This window comes from Capricornis sumatraensis, chromosome 1, assembly GCF_032405125.1.
Source record: "Capricornis sumatraensis isolate serow.1 chromosome 1, serow.2, whole genome shotgun sequence".
NCBI lineage: Eukaryota > Metazoa > Chordata > Mammalia > Artiodactyla > Bovidae > Capricornis > Capricornis sumatraensis.
Genome location: NC_091069.1, coordinates 135,652,965 through 135,671,281, shown reverse-complemented (window position 1 = coordinate 135,671,281; position 18,317 = coordinate 135,652,965). Strand labels below are relative to the sequence as shown.

The 18,317-nt window shown below is 39.3% G+C and overlaps 1 pseudogene; it reads right to left on the bottom strand.

The window, feature by feature from the left end:
- Positions 1–1,328: 1,328 nt before the first annotated feature.
- Positions 1,329–1,751, bottom strand: LOC138088373 (peptidyl-prolyl cis-trans isomerase FKBP2 pseudogene; annotated as a pseudogene).
- Between the last annotated feature and the right edge of the window lie 16,566 nt (positions 1,752–18,317).

Below are 18,317 nucleotides of genomic sequence, written 5' to 3'. Positions count from 1 at the left end.
CTCCAGATGGTGCGTTAAGCAATCCATTCTACTTGGCCAGCATTTAGCTCAGAGACCAGCAAACTTAATTATCCTCTCCTTATTTGTAGAGTTATTTCACCTTAGCACCTTCTAGCTCCAGAACACATCATAATGTAACAGAACTCTCCGGAAAACTCATTTCTCTTATGGCCATTAGCATCTGTTTATTCGACCTCCTCCTTGCTTGCCCTCAGCATCTGTTTGCAGTCCTTCTGGCCCCTTTCATGGTGGACAATTATTTTACAAAGGGCCCCTTTCCCTCCGCTTTGTTGTTGAAAACAACAATTTCTACCTCTCTACTCCTTTTTAAAAATTATTTTTATTTCTAAATATGAAAAAACAACTAGAAGATCATTTTCCCAAGAGACTCTTCTACTGAGAAGAATAACCAGCATCATGTAGGCTGTTTCTTTCCCTTTTCCCCTGGTAACCTCTACACTGGCCTTCACAGATTGCTCACTTGGCAGAGGGAAATCAGAGGAAGGGCATCTAGTAGCAAACTGGTTGCGACCCTTGTAATCCCAGTGGGACATCCAGGTCAATGAGAAAGGGAAGCAGAGATCTTCAATCACCTCTTGGATCTCTGTGGGTGTGTAGTTCTCCTGATTTTTTTGGTCCCTGTTTTCCGGTGCTGCCTTGGGGTTCTTCCAGACATCTAACACAAAGATTCCTAAGATCTTCCTCTGATGATTGCTTCTTCTTTGATGTCCTGGGTTTCCCAGGACCTGCTGCTGATCAAGTGACCTTGTCCTGTTCCTCTTCTAAGCAATATTGCTTTCTTGTACCTGTAGCTCTTGGTCAATGCATCAGACTAGTTGTCCAAAATGAAACACAAAGCATTTCTGCTTGTTTATAAAATAGTTTCTTATAGGTTATGCATAGGCATTTCATCATCCTGTCATGAAACTTGATTCTCTATTATGTGCCATTATCCATATAACAAGTAGCGCAAAATAGTGGGTATCATAGGTCTTGATGACAAACTGTCTAAATTCAGGTCCTAACTCCAGTCGTCACCAGCTGTGTGACCTTAGAAAAGCTACTTAATCTCTCTGTGCTTTGGTTTCCCAATCATAAAATAGATAAAATAGTAACACTCAGTCAAACGTTATTGGAAGGACTTAGTGTCTACAACCCTTGTCTAAAATCCACAAGACTGGAAGTACCCTAGATTAAGAGATTTTTCTTTTTTTTTTTTTTCTTTTTTTTGGGGGGAGGGGGAGTTTAGGGTTTTTTTTTTTTTTTTTTCTTTCTTTAAACAGTCTGGTCCCTGATGGGGGCCTCTCCACTGCCCCTCTCCAGTTTGGCTATAGTTCTGAATGTTGCTTAATTTTGAGCAGCTCCACCTTGAACACCAACGTTGCACCACCTGGAATCTTTGCGGGGGCTCCCCGCTCTCCATACCCAAGCTCTGATGGAATCACCAGCTTCTGGATTTCCCCCTCACACATCTCTAACAGCCCCTGGTCCCAGCCCTCGGTGACCTGGCCTGTGCCCAAGGAGAAGACAAAGGGCTGGTTCTGGGGCAGGCTGCTGTCAAACTCTGTTCCATCTTCTAGCTTCCCCGTGTAGTGCAGCTGCAGGACGTCCCCTTTCTGCGATTTGATGGGACAGTGGTCTACCCATTTCTTGACTCCAAACTGCAGCTTCCATTTGCTCTCAGCCCCTGTGGCCGTGACCAGGGTGCTCAGGCAGGTGGACAGTACTGTCAAGACCCAGCTCAGCCTCATCTCTCTCCTTGCTGCGCCCCCCCATTTTTACTTTTTGAAGTGAAGTGAAGTGAAGTCGCTCAGTCGTGTCTGACTCTTTGTGACCCCATGGACTGTAGCCTACCAGGCTCCTCTGTCCATGGGATTTTCCAGGCAATAGTCCTGGAGTGGATATCCATTTCCTTCTCCAGGGGATCTTCCCAACCCAGGGATCGAACCTCAGTCTCCCACATTATAGACAGACACTTTACCGTTTGAGCTACCAGGGAAGTTTTTAAATAGAGTCTATGTATCACATAATACCCATGACAGAGTTTGAGCAGTAGAGACAAACATATTAATTATTCTACAGGAAAGTACACAGATACTCACACTAAATTGAATTTAAAAAGACTGGAAATGGCATCCCACTCCAGTACTCTTGCCTGGAAAGTCCCATGGACGGAGGAGCCTGGTAGGCTGCAGTCAATGGGGCTGCTAGGAGTCGGACATGACTGAGCAACTTCACTTTCACTTTTCACTTTCATGCATTGGAGAAGGAAATGACAACCCACTCCAGTGTTCTTGCCTGGAGAATCCCAGGGATGGGGGAGCCTGGTGGGCTGCCGTCTATGGGGTCGCTCAGAGTCGGACACGACTGAAGCGACTTAGCAGCAGCAGCAGAAATAGTCACATAGCTGTTCAGGTGAAGTTTTGCCATCAAATGACTTTAAGTTAGGTCAGGTATTGCTGTCAAATGAATTGTGAAAAATGTGTTTCAGCTGGAATTGCCTGAATATAGTTTTTAGCTAGGTGTTTAGTACATAACAGGAACTTCCCTAGTGGTTCAGATAATGAAGAATCTGTCTGCAATGCAGGAGACCAGAGTTCAATCCCTGGGTCAGGAAGATCCCCCGGAGAAGGAAATGGCTACTCACTCCAGTATTCTTGCCTGGAGAATCCCTATGGACAGAGGAGCCTGGCTGGCTACAGTCCATGGGGTCACAAAGAGTCAGACATGACTGAGTGACTAACACTTTCACTTTGTACATAGTAAGTTCCTCAGACATTATCTACTTTTTATAATTACTAATATTATTACTCAGTCAAAACATTTACTGAGTGTCTACCACACGCTATTTATTCTGACATGTTATTGTCATATGTCATAATGAGCTACTTGATTGAGGTCATATCCCCTTCCTTCTCATCAGACTGTTTAATTAATTAATACTTTTTAAAACAAAAAAGATTGAGTAAACACTTTGGAACTTGAGGGGAGAGATGCAAGATTTTTTTCTAAAATAATTTAAAAATTTTTCTCCTCTGGATAACTTTAATAATCAGATATGGACATCATTGGTTTATTTTTTAAAAATTTTGTTGTGTAATTGACAAAGTTGTAATACATATACAAAGTATACAATGTGATGATTGGATATATGTATACAGAGGTAGGAAATTAGCATATTCCTACCAAATTAGCATATTCATCTCCTCACATATTTACTTTTTAAATGAAAACATTTAAGTTCTACTTTCTTAGCAAATTTTAATTATACAATACAGTGTCACCAACTATAGTCACCATGTTGTATCTTAGATTCTAATCCTGAGGTGGTAATGGCTCCAGGCAGAACTGGAAATGGCTGCTAATCCCATCCTGAAAGAAAGTAAAAGTGAAAGTGTTAGTTGCTCAGTCCTGTCCAACTCTTTGCAACCCCATGGACCGTAGCCTGCCAGGCTCCTCTGTCCGTGGGCTTCTCCAGGCAAGAATACTGGTGTGGGTTGCCATGCCCTTCTCCAGGTGATCTTCCTACCCGGGGGTAGAATTTGGACCTCCTGCATTGCAGGCAGATTCTTTACCACCTGAGCCATGAGGGAAGCCCAATGCCATTCTAGCCCTCTTCAAGACAGAGTGGTTCACCCTTCCTCAAGTTCCTCCATCACATCTGGTCTCTGCTCCTGAGATGGTCCATCTCGCTCTTACATTTGAGATGACAGGCTATGTCAACAGCCAGTTATAATACTTGGTCTTCAATTTGAGCCACTGCGAGGTGGGCATCGTCTGTCTTCTACTGGATATTACATGGTAGCAAGTATGTGAAAAATTTCATGACAAATTACAAAATACACAAACTATAGAAAACCACATGCCCCTGTTTTTCTCCTGACTTATATAAATGACACTTTGGGACTAGGGCGAAGGAACACATGGCATCATTCACTGCTAACAACAGTTTATCAAAATCGGTCTGTTCACAGATGAAAGAAGCCTTGTTCCAAGTTAAATGGCCAAGGCCTTAACCTGCAAGACAGTCCTCATAGATTTTAAACCTAAGCATATTCAGTGACCAGCATAAGTGATAAAAGAGGTCATCAGAATTTTTTTCAGCTAAATTTCTATAAGTAGTCTGGCTTCTAGTTTTCATTTTTTTAAAAAGGTTACTATTTTATGATTATAGACCAAACTAAAGGAATATTCTATAAATTTTTGTGTAAGTAGGTTGGCCCTTGGTTTTCATTTTTTACTGTTAAATAACTACAGATTGAATACAAGAAATTATATAGGTATACTTATATATACATATAGATGGCATTGTAGGATATATAGATAATAAAAATATATCTATATATTTTATATATAGATTACATATAGATATTTAATATCTACTTAGATTGTATATTTTATCTTATCTATATATATTTACATGTTTTATATCTATGTATTTTTATATATGTTTCTATCTATCCATAGAGAGAAATACAGTTATCTTCTGTTAAAAGTCTGTCTAGACTTTTTCCCCCCAAACCTTCTTTTTCAGTGTACATCTCCTCTATCCACTCAGTGAAATGTGAAATTCACTCAGGAGGCCACTTTATTCCTAGCCTAAAATTCCTGATGTTCTGAACACTTGATATGGTGCCCTTTAGGATTACTGCCAGTTGAACCTAAATTCTGTGGCCATTACCCCGCAAAGTACATCAGGCTGTGAGACAAGCTCTTAAAGGAAAGTAGTTTTTCAAGCTACATTATGGTGCTTTTAAAGGGAATAAAATCCTTAATGAGAAAATGAGTCTCTTGAGACTTCTGGCTCCAAGGTCAGCTCTGCACACTTGCCCTCTTGCTTGGCAGAGAATCTGTTCAGGGACATTTCAGGGAGCCCATTCTGTAAAAGGTCCAGGATGAAATAGGATGACAGCCTGTTCTCTGGAGCCTCTGTTGAGCAACTTTATAATTCTCTGACAGATTCCCTGAGAAGCTGTTCCCACACAATACCGAGTCACCAGCCTCTCCTGCTGTTACCGCCCAACTAGGGAAGGAGGAACTGGGTTGCTAAGGAACCCGATGCAATAGCACCTGATGGAACTAACACTTGTCAGCTAATAACAGTTTAGTGTGAATAAACTTCTCAGACTCTTCCCGGGTGCATTAATACACTGCCAGATTCTGCAGGGCTTGGGCCCTGTATTTATTTACCTTTATTTCTACTCACATCTAGGGCAGTGTTAAGTAAACGTTTTGGGAGTGTCAGCTGAGGTCAGCCTGCTCTACAATATTGTCCTCAACTGGTTATTCTTCTTGTGGGTGAGGAGGAAGAAGGGCTTTTTCTAGCCACTGTTACTCGTGGCTTGAATCTATGCTGGAAGTAGTACAAAGAGGGGATTGCTTTCAGAGACCATAGAAACCGGAGGCTGACAGAGCTTACGTGAACCATGGAGTGTGATGATTAGGAGAGAAAATGGTGCTTCAGATTCAGAATCATCCACCAAATGCTAAGATAGGTTTTGTGGATGTTGCTGAATAAAGGGTGATGAAAAGCCTCTAAAAATTATTGTGCAAACGACTTTTGGAGTCTCTCTAGGTGGTCTCCATTAGGGGATGGTATAATTTAAGAGCAGCTGCCCCTCTTCTAGGAGAGTGGTTAAATAAAGCCTTGATAATGAGATACAGAAAAACTGGAATCATTTTGTTCATTTTGGCTTCTCATGCACCCATATTTAAGGCTTCTTGGTAAGCTACAATGAACACTTCAACATTATGAGAAATAGAGATGACACGAAAATGTAATTATATTTAATATATGGAATGCAGATAATAACATTCTGTAAACTAGGACAGGTCAGAGAAAGGGAGAATCTAATCTGGTTTCCTGCACCTCTTTCCATCTCTTCAACATTAACTAAAGCTCACTGTAAGATATATTAAAAGGAGATGAATTCATTGGTGTGGTTCTTTGTTATTTTACCTTCACCCAGAAATGTAATTAAGAAGCAAATCATATTACTTTGATGACAGAGACAAAGTTTGTCAGAAATGGGATTATTACTACAAAATTAGAGAAAACACAGACTACATTCCCACTTCTAGTTTATCACAGTAGTGATAAAAGTTCTAAATGCTCCAAAACGGTGAAATCGAATGAGAACTATCAGCATTTTGTTACTTATGAGCAGAACTAATTTCCTTTCAGCCTTATGGAATTAATGACATAATTTATGGTGCATTTCATTGCTTTTAATAGTGGTAGAATGTATAAAACAATGCATACTGTATATGTATAAAAACAATACTTTTTTCTCAAGCTCTTATCAGCCTATGAATTCTTGAGATAAACTTAAAAGTCATCAAAGTGGTAAGTAGTGTTCTTGATTAAGAAAATAAGACTCAGGAATTCAAAGGTTTATGAACTTTATTCAAGTTTATCCAGCATCTATTTCCCAGGGTAGAAAAAAATCTCCACCTGCTTTATTTCACACACCTCTTGACTCTGAGCCTCTGGGGCATAATAAAGTCACTGGTCTATACTTTCACCCTGATGAGATCTTCTGTCAGAGGTGACCTTTTTGTTCTTGTTCAAGCCAGACCCAGTTGCCAATATGTGCCTGATGACTTATTGAAAGCTTTAAACTCTCTTAACTCCTTGTATGCTGCAGTTCTGCAGCCTGCATCCGCCCAGAGACTGCACATAGTACTTCCGTGCTCAGAGCTCTGGGAACAAACTGCGCACTCCAGTCAAGACTCTCCCAGGTCACTGAAGGGATTTGATAAAATACCGTATCCCTTCTAGGTGCTTTTTATCCTGTTGAAGGGACCATGATCATTTTAGGAGGCCATCCTCAGCTCACATGTTGTTTTCCAAGGGCTTCTTTAAAGATTTTCCAACATCATTCTTCTTCCCCTCTCCTGCCCTAGGACTTCAGACAGCAAACTGGTTCTTCCAGCATCTTTGTAGCAGGAGAGGATAAGGGACAACATTTTTTTTTTTTTTTTTGGTCAAAAGGAAGAAGAAAGGCTAAGAGATGGGAGTCACATTAAAACAGTAAGACTGTTGACTTTTGCCCTGGCCCTTTAGATGGCACAGTGGTAAAGAATCCACCTGACAATCCAGGAGACACAAGAGACACAGATTCTATCCCTGGATCGAGAAAATTCCCCTGGAGTAGGAAATGGCAAACTACTCCAGTATTGTAGCCTGGATAATCCCATGGACAGAGGAGCTACAGTTCCTGGGGTCACAGAGTTGGACATGACTGAGCACGAATGCACTTTAGACACATTTGATCCTAGGAAATAGCAAAGGTTAAAGAAATCCGCCTACTCTTGTGTTCCAGCAAACAGCATACTGCAGAAGCCACCCTACCCCATATGATTTAGAGGCAGCTCACAGATGTGCCCTTATTTACCTATGACAAATCAAACATAGACTCTCCAAATTTCCATTCTTTGCCTCATATGTGATTTGCTGAACTGCCTATTCCTGCTAATCAATCAGAACACTCAAACTTAACTTTCTCTCCTTTCCCCAGGTCCCTGAATTTTGACCTCCTTCATCCTAAGCCAGCATCCTAACTCTCTTAAGGAGCCCCTGTCAAGAGTAGAGGGCTCCACAGTAAACCAGTCTTTGATCTGTTGTCTCATCAGGTCATCCTTCATCCCACTTCCCCACACCTGGTTCTCTCTAGCTTTGTTGACTTCTCCCTAGAAAAGAAAAGCCTTTTCCTGCTTAACCGTTGAGACACTAGCAGATCTCTTGTCCATAGCATTCTCTATGTTGCAATAATAATTCACCTCTCCAACTGCAATAGTCATTCCCTCCAATCTGTTCTTAGGCCAAATTCAAAGCTTTGATATTTCTTCTCACTTCTAATCCCTTTGGGTCTGTCTCTCTCTTACATACACACATACACAGATTCCAATATGGCTACTTATGTTTCTTTAATTAACAAGTGTGATGATTGGGCAAGTTACAGGTAGGTTAACCATAGAAAAGCTAATTTTTCTTTATCTCTGAATTTCTACCTACCTTTGATGTTCTCTCAAATTGCTTGGCAATCTCAAACTCCTTATTGAAATCTCTTGTTTTATATAGATGTCTTTCAAAACCGACTGGTAAAGCCAATCAATTTAACTCAGAAGAAAAACAAGCTTAGAAAACACGAGCAGCCCTTGATTTAATTGTTTCTTTTCCTTCTCAGTAAACAGAACATGATTTGCCATAAAAACCTCAAACTGTCATAGTTGACTGAATAAATTCTGAGGATTTTAGATAGAATAAATAATGCTTATTCTAACTTGGTATTGTTTTGGTATTTTTTTCCTCATGGGAGAGGATTTGTTATGTGTTTTAAGTTAAAATAGTATTTGTTTTTCATAGCATTCATTACTTACCAGGCCTATGTAGACTTTCATGGTTTAAGCCTTTTCAAATTAAATTTGAAGGACTGCTATTCTTTCCTATCAGAGTAAAACACATTCTAAATCCTAATAAATCTATTTCTTTAATATGCCCCTTGATGTATAATAGTGCAAACAAAAACACATAATGGGTTCCTCTTGAGAAAGGAAAATGTATTCACTCCTGATGAAAGATCTTTTGATAATTCACTCTTGGCTTCACCACTTGATTTATATCATCCTCCCACATTAATTTGTTTTTAATTTTTTCCTGCCTTCTAAGGTTTTTCTCATTTCAGTGACATGTACGTGACAGATGAAGTTGATGAACTACAAAAGTAAAGATCCTTAACTCAGATGAAAACTTTAAATTATTCTGTAGTCCCAGAGAATCCATGAAAGAAATTGAGGAGCCTGGATTTCCAAGAGCTTGATCATAGCGTTTTAGAAGCAAATGATGAAATCAACAACAACAAAACATTAAAACAGAGTGTGTTTCTGTCACCAATACTGAATGGCTCCCTGGAGTGTATTTTTTCCAAGTCTTCAGCTGATTCAGTTTTGTAATCTAAAATGATGGCAAATATATGGAAGCTTTATAAAATTTCTTCTTTATCATAGATTTTAATTTCAAAAATGTATTCCTTCTATGAACTTCATTTTAATTTAGGGGAAATTAAATAATTTAACTATCTTCACTTAAGGGAGGAAGCAGCAAAGATGACAATGTCTCAAGGTAAAACTTGTATATGAATATAATAATAATAATCCCTTTACACATTCAGCCTATGTATGTACCTTCATAGGGAACTTCAACTACTTCATTCCTATTTTGTTTTCCACTAGCAGATTTCAGTTCAGTTCAGTCCAGTTCAGTCGCTCAGTTGTGTCCGACTCTTTGCGACCCCATGAACCACAGCACACCAGGCCTCCCTGTCCGTCACCAACTCCCAGAGTTCACTCAGACTCACGTCCATCGAGTCTGTGATGCCATTCAGCCATCTCATCCTCTGTCGTCCCCTTCTCCTCCTGCCCCCAATCCCTCCCAGCATCAGAGTCTTTTCCAATGAGTCAACCCTTCGCATGAGGTGGCCAAAGTACTGGAGTTTCAGCTTTAGCATCATTCCTTCCAAAGAAATCCCAGGGCTGATCTCCTTCAGAATGGACTGGTTGGATCTCCTTGCAGTCCAAGGGACTCTCAAGAGTCTTCTCCAACACCACAGTTCAAAAGCATCAGTTCTTCGGTGCTCAGGCTTCTTCACAGTCCAACTCTCACATCCATACATGACTACTGGAAAAACCACAGCCTTGACTAGACGGGCCTTCGTCAGCAAAGTAATGTCTCTGCTTTTGAATATACTGTCTAGGTTGGTCATAACTTTTCTTCCAAGGAGTAAGCGTCTTCTAATTTCATGGCTGCAGTCACCATCTGCAGTGATTTTGGAGCCCAAGAAAATAAAGTCTGACACTGTTTCCACTGTTTGCCCATCTATTTCCCATAAAGTGATGGGACCGGATGCCATGATCTTCATTTTCCGAATGTTGAGCTTTAAGCCAACTTTTTCACTCTCCTCTTTCACTTTCATCAAGAGGCTTTTTAGTTCCTCTTCACTTTCTGCCATAAGGGTGGTGTCATCTGCATATCTGAGGTTATTGATATTTCTCCCAGCAGTCTTGATTCCAACTTGTGTTTCTTCCAGTTCAGCATTTCTCACAATGTACTCTGCATAGAATAAGCATACATTAAATAAGCAGGGTGACAATATCCAGCCTTGACGTATTCCTTTTCCTATTTGGAACCAGTCTGTTGTTCCATGTCCAGTTCTAACTGTTGCTTCCTGACCTGCATACAGATTTCTCAAGAGGCAGGTCAGGTGGTGTTGGGAGCCAGCGTGAGGAACTCCGCCCATGGCAAAGGTCATGAGCAAGGAAGCTTGGCATACGCAAAGGTGTGATCAAGCCTCAGGAAACCCCCTGTTCCCGAGCATCTACCCCCAAAATCAGAGTACTTTACAGGGGCTATCCCCCATAACCATTTCTCTCAGAGAAGGAGTTAACTTGCAGCTCCAAGTTAATAAAAATTCCTGGGCGTGACAAGAGTATTTCAACTTACGAACTCTGAAGGTTCTCTGGCCTGCCTGATCAGGTTCGTCTGGCCACATGTGATTGTTTACAGCCTCCCAACTGTGAGAGGCACGGGATGTTTTAAAACTTTCTAAATACAGTCTCTTTTGAGAAGTTAGAAGATCATTAGTATAGTATAGTGGGTTGATTAGGAATTATATTGGTGAAGGGTTTTTTCTTCATTTGTCATGCCAATAATTACTGCTAATTCCCTGCCCTGGGTGTGACAAGGATGTCTCAGGTCAAACCTCTCTGCTGACAGACTAGCTTGTGTGGCAACCCCTCAACCACAGACAGCACAGAGAGTTTGGAGTATTAGCACAGGGCTTTTTTCATTGATGAGTCAATGACTGCCATCAGGCCTCCATATCCTTAGGCACCTGGGAATATATTAAACAATGTATTTGAAATATAGAAAAGGAAATATAGTAGTTTTTGATGTTAGCAATACTAGACTTTTTGAGTTAATGAATTTTCTCTTTTATTATAGATCACTGTACTTTGTTATAAATCACTGTGTCCTTGCTATGCAAAAATGTAACTTTATCACTATCTTAAGACTAAATAGAGCTTAAGGGAAAACATTGGTAAAGGGTTTTCATTTGTTGGGCTGATGTTTGCTGCTAAATCTCCATATTCCCTGCCCTTATAATAAATATAACTAGCATATAGGAGAAATAAGTATTAACCTTTAAGATTAATCATGTTAAACCTTAGGTTAAGTAAATTCCTTTCTTGATTGTAACTCACTACACCTTCACCCTATAGGAATGCAACTTTATTTGGAGGGTGGCGCCTGATTTAAGAAAAAATCACCCCTGGAAAAATAAGTTTTCTGGTTAACTGACCGGTATCAGAAAGGGCCATAAAATGTCAGCAGACCTCATGGCTAGAAGATGATGTAAAAACCCATAAGACCTTTGTATAATTTTATATGAAGCACCTGATTGTGACAAAGGTCAGGTCTGCTGTATTCATCCCTATGTATAACAAAAAGGTATATAAACAAACCTGAAAAATAAAGAAATCTCATCAGTTTCTGGAAAGACTGATTCCCCTGTGTCATTTCTTTCTAGCTCCCCGTTTTCCTGGCTGAATTCCCATCTAGTACGAGGGTACTCACCAAGCCTACTGACATTGCTGGGGCTTCTAAGATTGGACTGGGGAGGCCTCAGTGCCTCCTCTCCCTCGGGAGAACGGAAAGACGCCCGTGGCCTATGTAGGTGGTGATTAGTATTCCACGTAAACCAGTTATTCAGCCTCTTTTTCTACTACACTATCTGTTTCTAATCTCCCTCTATATCTGTAATTAAATAAGTTTTTTCCAGGACACTGATTCTGTCTCCACCTTCAAATTACCCTGGATCCACCGGGGCTGGACCCCAGCAAGGTGGTCTGGTATTCCCATCTCTCTCAGAATTTTCCACAGTTTATTGTGATCCACACAGTCAAAGGCTTTGGCAGGAAGCTACTTATTAGATTATTTTTCTGTATTCTGTCTTAGTAATGGACTAATGTTTGGGTAATTTTTTCTTCTCTGTGATTAGATTATTTTATGTATCTCATCAGTTGTCCTTTGATTTCCACCTAAGACTGAATGGAAAGTATAGCTCTACTAGAACACTGGCCTCCTGGCACTGCTTCCTGGAGTAATTGAAAGTCATTGTGTATCAGTTTCTTAATCTGTAAAATAGAATTCAAGAGGAGATGAGAAAGGATCATACATTTAAAACATCAGTTGCTGGGGATTGATTGATGCTTTTAAACTTGGTGCAGTCATCCCTCAGTATTCACAGGGTATTGGTTCCAGGACCCCACACTTGATACCAAAATCCACAGCTGCTCAAGTCCCTGATGTAAAATGACCTAGTGCAAATCATTCCCTGGTACCTGCATGTCCCACATCCTGTTGACATGGTAGGTTCATTTAGTTGAGGATGATGTGTCCCATTTATTTAAATTATTAGTTTTATTTAAATTATTAGTTTTCCCCAGAGCACCTATATATACTGAACTTTTAATATTAGCCTGAATTGTATTGGAACTTCTGACTGTATACCCATTGGATGCTAGAAATATCCTGGTTCAGGAGTAAGTTTGACTTACAAAAACAACTGACCAGGGCAATTTATTAAAAAAAAAAAAAAAATTGCCTTTATGCTTGTCCATGCTGAAGCTGAAGCTCCAACACTTTGGCCACCTGATGAGAAGAGCCAACTCATCAGAAAGGACCCTCATGCCGGGAAAGATGGAGGGTAGAAGGAGAAGGGGATGACAGAGGATGAGATGGTTGGATGGCATCACTGACTCAATGTACATGAGCGTGAGCAAACTCAGGGAGATAGTGAAGGACAGGCAAGTCTGGTGTGCTACTGTTTGTGGGGTCGCAAAGAGTTGGACACAACCTAGTGACTGAACAACAACAACAGTCCTTTTGAAAAGTAAATTGTTCAAGAAATAGGAATGGGAATACTTTTAGATAGTAAATTCCTTCAGAATAAGTCAGCTCAGTTCATTTGTTACTTAACATCCCTGGAGCAATACTGTATTCAGAATGCTGGACTGGAAGTGTTTGGTTTGCGTGTTAAATTTCAGGATCTTCAAGCTGCAACTACAGGAAGGTATGGGGAAGACTATTCCTGTCCCTGTGGTGAACATCTTCTCACCTCTATCATGGGCATCTCCCTCCAGCAGAAGTCCCCTGAGGATCACAGTTTACAAATAGAAGATTTTGTACAATCTACGGCAAGTACACAAGATCTTTGAAACATGGGCTTGTGGATAGATTGGACCATTTAATTTTTGTAATTTCATTTCTACATGGACCCACGTTTTCAAAGCTATAACATAAGTGCTTTAAGCTACAGCATTTCTTAGCAACCCACCCACACTACTGACTTATTTAGATGTGTACTATGAAATTGTATGTGAGGAGACTTTTTGAGAAGCCCCCCCCTTTTTTTTAAATCACTGAGAACTGATACATTTCCCACTGACAAATGGCCTAACAACTAATGATTATCAGTGTGAATTCTGGAAGAAGCTATTTACAAATATTCTCTTCGTTTTAATGCATCCATGCCCTCTAATACACTATTTCAACAAAAGGTACCCCCTGTGTTTTACTAAAGAGCTTTTTTTTAAATTTGATAGTAATATTCTTATACTTTGTTGCCTGATCATTTATGCTTTTGAAATTAAGAATCTATTTACATTGCCTGTTTATCAGATTTTTTTTAAAGCAAAGTGATATAAATAAATTGACCAAGATGGAATACTATAGCAATATTAGGTGCTATTCGTATGTTTTCATTAATCCCCATGACAACCTTGTATATGTATCTATCTTAAGGAACAAAAAAATGTGGCTTAGAGAGTATGTATAGCTTGCTCAAGTCACATAGCTGTCACTATCAGCATGGGCATTCTAACTCAGTCATCATAATTCTAAAGCCCATTCCTCTACTTCATCCTAGGTCCCAGGTCTGTGTGTGTATTGTTTGTAACACAGGGTCTGGCACAGCAGTCCCTCAAAATTATTTGTTGGACGATGAATGAAGAGCAAGTACTTGATGAATCAATATAGGTGCCCATCTATTAAATCTCTATATTGTATTTTATATTTTTATAAAAGCAAAGACAAACAGCCAGACCTCTCACATACCTGTCCTACTGGAGAATTACTTATTTAAAATAATCATATAATAATAGATGTTGCCAATATGGAGTTTAATGTGATCCATTGCACTTTGGATGAAACAGATATCAGACCTAGGAGAGAGACAGACCTTAGCACTTAAGCTGTGGGGTTTTCTCATTATATGATTATGAAACATCACCCTTTTCCCTGTTGTGATCAGGGGCCCAGTTGTGGTTGCAGCTACTTGGTGTATTAATGACATGACCTGCCACTTGAGCTGTCTTGTTTCAGGGAATGTGGGCTCCTCCCTTGACTTAATAATGAATTGGAGTCCATCCCTATTGCTATACAAATATGATATGGTAGTTAGGTGACCTGTTGACCATCTAGGAACTCTACCAGCATTATTTGCTTTAAGGACTTGTATTGCAAATTTTTGTGGAACTTTGTAAGAGATCAATAGGTAGGAAATCAGATTGAATAAGTTATCTCTTTTATTTTTGTTATAAGTTTATATAATTGTTTTACTTTACGTATGTTTATAAAAATTGCTATTGGTGCCATGTCTCCTCAATATCATCTATATAACCCTTCACTGAGCTAATTTTTCTTTTTTCTTTCATTTTTCTCTTTTGGGAAGAACATATAAACTTTCAAGTTAGAAAAAGACCACTCATGAATGAGAATAGCAGTGATAACAGTTACAACGATAAGACAGAATTAGTGTGATAATTACTTCTGCTTAATACTTTTTGCTAAACAAAACCCGATTTGTTAAGGAGAGAGGGGGAGTGGTTACCTACCTGGTATGATAAGAGGCATCAAACTTTCTTGTTCCTCAAATACTCCCATTTCTTTTGACTACATTTTAAAAAATCCTGCAGTAAAAGATTATTCTGCTTAATTAAAGGCTTAAAATGACAGTTCTCCTGGGAAGGCTTACACTGAGCAACTATCAATCCTTTTTGTGTGAATGAATTTCTGAAGAGTTAATAAGAAAAGAGATTTAGAGGGGGCCAGTAGTAAGGAGATCTCTATAAAGTAACTGAATACAGAATAGGATGATGAGAGTAGTCACTCAATAGGAAAATGTAAAGTTAATGTCATTAAGGCCACATTCATCTTCTTAAAGTTTTTTCTATTCCTAATGCTGCCCTAACCTATGACTTACTAAGCGACAGTTCCTTTTTCTATTTTTAAAGTTTACATATGTCCAACATCTGGATAATTAAAAAATTCAATTAGACTCTCAATATATTCGGGTATTTGGAAATAAATAGCTAATCAACTACACTTCTTTTAACCTTCTTTCCAGATGGAAAGAATCATAATCCTAAATGAAATTCCAGGATCACCGTGAGCATTTTAGTTTAATCTACTTAACAAAACAATAAAGATGGAAATGGTAAAATGAGTACATTTCTTCTGTAAACTGAATATTATGGATAAAGTTATGAAGTCATCTCATTCAGCTAAAATTACATATAATTTTAGTTCTACTATGTACCCCAGAGGAATAGAAAGGAAATATTTGAATTTATTTATGTTCTATTACTTTTCATTCAATGGAGTCAATGGTAAAAGTGATGGAGATGTTGTATATTATGTTTCAAATAGCTTGTTGTCTTTTTGTCTTGGTCTTAGGCTATCTTTTCATTTCTTTTGAAAGGCACAAGTGTGTTAATTATTGGCTTAGATATAACAAAATCCACTCATAATTATCTAGGCAAAACCTAAAACAGTATTGGCATGTTTCAGGAAATCCAAGGATAAGAAGTTCAGCCAGGCTTTGCATGGAACTAAACCGAAGAGCAGTCAAGCCAGAGCAATCCAGATGACCCAGAAACCAAGGTGACAGCTTGCTCTTGTTTCTTCCTTCCTCCATTTGTGTTCGCATGGCCTTTACTTAGACTTCTCAGGGGGTGCTGTGGTAAAGAACCTGCTTTCCAACGCAGGAGACTTTAGAGACCAGGTTCAAATATGTTTCTCTGTGTTCTCCACTCTTCTGCAGTTGGCCTTTCTGCTTGCCCAACAAGGCTAGTGGGCAAGCATGCCTGTTCCAGTTCTAACTTTCCATGTTTCGCATGGTTCAGCACCCAAAGCCCATTGGAATCTGTTCCAATTTTTAAAATTCTTGAGAAAGTGAATTTGACCTAACTTGGATCAAAATATGCATTTATAATCTTATTTCATCACCACCACTTAAGCTATTTTTTAATCACCAAGGAGTTTTTCAAGTTACTTCATCTTTATCCATCTAAATATTTTGAAGTACAAAAATATTTGAATTGGCACATGAGGTTGTTGCTAGATATTTTGTTCCCAGCCACAAGTAGTCATTCTGCTAATAGAACCACAGGTATTCATTTTTACAAATGTATTTTGCAGTCTCTTCAAACTAAGTAACTGTTGCATGTGTTTTTAAAATTATCCTTAAATGGCTTATTTGTCATAGAATTCAGCCCATGACAACATGAGGTAAACCCTCAAAGTTTAATCTCCAAATTTTCTGTGGCCCCAACATACTCCATTCTACTTTTTTTTTTTTTACTAGATTCATTTGGGTCTGTTAATATTGGCTCAGAGGTTAAAGCATCTGCCTCCAATGTGGGAAACCCGGGTTCGATCCCTGGGTCGGGAAGATTCCCTGGAGAAGGAAGTGGCAACCCACTCCAGTATTCTTGCCTGGAGAATCCCATGGACAGAGGAGCTCGGTAGGCTACAGTCCACGGGGTTGCATTTTTAATTGGGATGTAGTTTACAATGTATTACTTTCCGTTGTACAGCAAGTTGAATCAGCTATATGTAAACATATATGTCCTCTCTCTTGAACCTCCCTCCCACCCTCCATCCCATGTCACCCATCTAGGTCACCGCAGAGCGCTGAGCTGAGCTCCCTGCCCTATACTGTTCCCGCTAGCTATCGGTTTTCCCTATGGGCAGTGCGCATACGTCCCTCTCAACCTCCTGATTCATCCCCCAGCATGAGCCCCCTCTCCGTGTCCACACAGCCATTCTTTAAGTCTGTGTCTCTACTCCTGCTATTTAAAAAACAAAACATTCTTCCCCATGACATGTTCAGTCCAGTTGTTATCCCTCTGTGAATCCGTCCCTCAGTTTCCCTGACACAGCCCCATTGCATAGCAAGAAGATCCTTCTACCTTTTCTCTCTGCTCCTGTAACACATTAAACATGTCACAGATTTTAGTATTAATATTTTGTTACTGTGTAACTTTTCTGTTTTGGGGATTAAGCAATCAGCGTTCATAGGACAGGAATTCTGCCCTGTTCAGTTTGCGTCTTCAGTGCCTACATACCACAGTGGTGAGTACACAGCAAGCGTACAATAAAGGTCAGTGGTCGCTCAGAAACAGCGAAAGTTAGCACCAGTGGCTATAGTATAGTGATGCGCCCTGGCCAATGGAGTTCATTCTTTTCTCAGATACAAATTTAGCCAGAAATGGTGCGCTATTCATCTTGGGTTGAAGCTTTGTTATACATTTTTCTTTTCATATAGTTTGGAGGACTCCTAAGAATAGAATAGTTTTTTATGTAAGGCGGTACAAAGAACTCTAGTTTTATAAATGAGAACTTTGCACAAATTTGTGTGGCATTCTTGACATTAATGTATGGCATAAATAAATCTATTATCTTTTTTTTTTTTTTTTTGAAGAAATGATAGTGAGGAGTTAACTACTTGGTTCCAAAAATATTAGCATGCAATCACATTGTTTTTGACCCAAGCTTCTTATGATAACCTATGTTATATTTTTAGAAATAACCTTATACTTTTCTTAAGTTAAAATGACAAATCAGAATATGTTAATGGAGAGAGAACATAAAAGAAAAGTGAAGTGTAATAGTGTCACAGTTTAAGTCACAAGCTTAGCAATTAAATATATCACATACTGTTCTAGCTTAACAGCCATTTCTTTCTGCTTTTCTCTGTATCACTGAGGCCCATATCCAGACTGGCACTCATTGTCTCCATCCTGCCTCTCCTACCCTGTTTGGTTTTAGGCATGTGGACCATGTATATACTGTTATGTTATTTTTGTCTGGTTGGCTTCTGAGTATCTTCAGTCAAAACATAGATCATCTTGCCTGGTTTCAGGCCTTGGTTTCATTCCTTGTATCTTTCTTGAAGTGTTGTCTCTTTCTGATC